Source organism: Sturnira hondurensis, unplaced genomic scaffold, assembly GCF_014824575.4.
Source record: "Sturnira hondurensis isolate 20B ecotype Veracruz unplaced genomic scaffold, ASM1482457v3 Scaffold0016433, whole genome shotgun sequence".
NCBI lineage: Eukaryota > Metazoa > Chordata > Mammalia > Chiroptera > Phyllostomidae > Sturnira > Sturnira hondurensis.
In genome coordinates this window covers 30137-33704 of record NW_028089064.1, presented here as the reverse complement: position 1 = coordinate 33704, position 3568 = coordinate 30137, and positions in this window count along the sequence as shown.

The following is a 3568-nucleotide window of genomic DNA, read 5'->3' as shown; positions in this document are numbered from 1 at the left end:
ACTCAACCCGAGATTACCGAGTCATGTTGGTTATGCTTAAGCCCAAGACCCCCATTTTACGTAGGAATAGGAGCCAATACCTCAGGACTAATTTTGGATTCCGTCCCCATGTCAACCATGGAAAATTGTGAAGCAGATGGGTCCCTCACCCTTGCCGAGTTACATGGGAACGGAACCTGTTACCTCCTGGAGGGCTATAACCTAACTTCTTCAGACTACAGCAGTTACTGCCTTGACCAAGTGCCTGTAAACCTAGGTTTCCCCAAGCACCTGAAGGAGTATGGTTCATTTGCACCCAAGGAAAACTCCTATCTCAGATTTTTTCTAGGGACATATCCTTACTCCAAGACCAAGTAGTGTACTTAGAAAGACAAGTTGATTCCTTGGCAGAAGTAGCTTTGCAAAATAGACGAGGCCTAGATTTATTATTCCTCAAACAAGGGGGTTTATGCGCCGCCCTAGGGGAAGAATGCTGTTTTTATGCAAACCACTCTGGCGTCGTAAGGGAAAGCATAAAAACACTCACCAAAAGACTTAGAGAAAGAGAAAGTGAACCAGACAGCCCCAATTGGTTTGCTTCACTGTTTAGAACTTCACCTTGGCTTACCACCTTAGTGTCGACCTTAGTAGGTCCCCTCTTACTCCTCCTGCTGACCCTAACCCTACTACCCCAAGAAGAACAGTCAATGGTTTGACTAATAACCTTGAGAAGGGGGGAATGTAAGGTTACGACAAAATGGAAAATGCAACAAGGAGTAAAGCAGGATGTTATTGCTTAAGGCTGTACTCCCCGCCCCCAGAATGTTCCAGGAAGATAGGGTAAGTGGTTAGCCAAGTAAATAGCCAAATAAGGTAAATATGTGGAGCAAGGCAGACCGCCAGAATCTGCCCGCCAACGAGTAACCCCGCCAATCAAAAGAAAAAGCTGTGTTCAATTGCACCAATCGCTAACAGCCACATCTGCTTCTGGATACTGCTTGGTTGCTGCGCTCTATAAAACCCCTGTAGTCTGTAAGCCAGACGCAACTTCCATATTGCAGCTCTGAGGAGCTACGTGACTCGGGTCACAGTCGGGGAAGTTCGCCCCTGCGCAGGTAAAGCTTTTGGCCAATAAATAACATCACGAGCTCTAAGTGCCTGGACATTTGGTTTCTCACCATTCGAATACAGCAATGTCTAGTTGAATTAGGATTACTTCAACAAGGGAAAATAATCTGTGCCTCTCAATCTAAGAAGGCAAGATGGTAATCCTTAGGAGATTCACAAAGTAGAGCTTTTTAATTTGATATAATTTACATCCCTTTTCTTTAGGGCCCAATTCAGAAAACATTCTCTATGGCCAAGGTTCATTAGTTTAATATTATGTTTTCTTCTATGCAATTTATTTTTTCTGATCTTATATTTAAGTCTTTGATCCATTTTAAATTAATTTTTGTACATAGACACAAAATGCAATTTAATTTCATTCATTTGCATGTGGCTTTTTTATTTTCCTGGAACCATTTATTGAAGAGGCTTTCTTTTCTCCATTGTGTGTTTTTGGCTCCTTTGTCAATTCTTTTTTACCCATGTATATTTTGTTTTATTTCTGGGCTCTCAGTTCTGTTTTGTTTTTCTGCCTCCAGCTTCATTCTTATCAGGATTGCTTTGGCTCTTTGGAGTCTTTAGTTGTTCCATGCAAATCTGATGCTTTTTTTGTTTTATTTTTTGAAAACATTATTGGGATTTTGATGGGAATTATATTAGATGATTTTGATGGTTATATATATAGTATATATATTTATATAATGTATATATAAATAAAAATACTTTAGGTAATATGGCCATTTAAACTATGTTGACTCCCAATTCTTAAACATAGAATACCTTCCATTTCATTGTCTTTCCCAACTTCTCGTGATAATGCTGTGCAGTTTTCTGTATATAGGTACTTCACATCCTTTGTTGAACTTATTCCTAGTTATTTTATAATTTTATTTTCAATTGCAAAATAAATTATTTTTTCATTTCTTTTTTGAAATTTTATTAACATATAAAAAGCAATAAATTTTTGTACATGGATTTTTAAAAATTTATTTATTTTTGAAGAGAGGAAGAGGAGAGAGAGGAGAGACACATCAACGTGAGAGAAACATGGATCAGCTGCGTCTCACACATGCCCTTACTGGGTACCAAACCCACAATCTACATATGTGCCCTGACCAGGAATTAAACTGGTAACCTTCTGCTTTACAGGACAATGCTCAACCAACTAAACCACACCATTCAGAGATGCACACTGATTTTTTTTATCCTGCAACTTTATTGTATTTTTTATCGTTTGCTTTTTTGTTTATTTTAGAGTCAGTGAAAGGAAGATAGAGAAAGAAACATTAATTTATTATTCCACTCATTTATACATTGTTGGTTGTTTGTTGGTGCCCTAACAGGAGCTTGAAACCATGACATTGGCATATCACAACAAGGGTATTTAATATTTCTAGTAGTGTCAACTATCGTATCAACTTCAAAAGTGACACTTATTTCTTCCTTCACAATTTAGATGACTTTAACTTTTTTTCTCTTATCTTATTATTCTAGCTAGAACTCCCAGAACTGTGTTGAATTAAGTAAGACTAGTGAGAATGGACATCACACTCTTTGTACTGAGCTTGAGGGGACAGTTGTAGAAAGTTCTTGAGGCCCCTTGAAAACACATTTTTGTTTGACTCCTGAATGCTAAGTCTTGCTGGCTATCAAAGCTAAGTAATTTGAGGGCCTGTCCCACAGTAACCCCTACAAAATTTGGAACACTAAATGTGTGAAAAAGCTCTTTCTAGGGACAAGCTGGATACCTGTTTTTATTGTTAGAGAGAGCCTCAAGGAGAAAGTAGTGTAAGTGGTCACTGCTCTCCCAGGCTCCGGGCAGGTTAGCAATCAGCATCTAGATTCAGGCAGATTAGGAGCCCGACCCTCAGGGCAACAGCTGGGGAAGTTGAGGCTAAGCCTCTTCCAGGGAAAAACTGTGTAGTGGGCTTTTTTTTCTTTTCTTTTCTTTGTTTTTTTGGTTGTTCCTTCTGCACTCAGTTCTGGCAGATAGCTTATGTGCCCATTAAAAGAATTCTTTTTGTGTGTGCTATAGTGCTGTAGGGACTCATGAATGCAAACACAAGTGGCTAACTGAGCTAGGTGATTTGGGAGTCACAAATTGTTGGGGTGCCAGATGTGTGGACAAGATCTTTGAAAGAAGCTAGTAACTTGGATTTATTGTCAGAATGAGCAGGAAGGAGAGGGATTGGGAAAGGGGGCCCCCGGCTCTTTCTGCTCCTGGAAGGATACCAGTCTACCCCTAGATATAGGGGCTAATTAGGAGCCAAAGAATCAGCCAGCAGCTGTGCAGAAACACTGTGAAATCCCTTCCAGGTAAAAAAGTAGGAGATGGTCATTTATGTCTGTTCCCTGTAAACTGAGCATGGGCTACAGTTGTTGTCAGTGAGTGCTCAAACACCTGTTTAGCAACTGCTCCTTTGTTTGCTGTGGTCTTGTGGGACTGGTGAAGGCAAACCCTGTTGGCTATTGGAGCTGGATA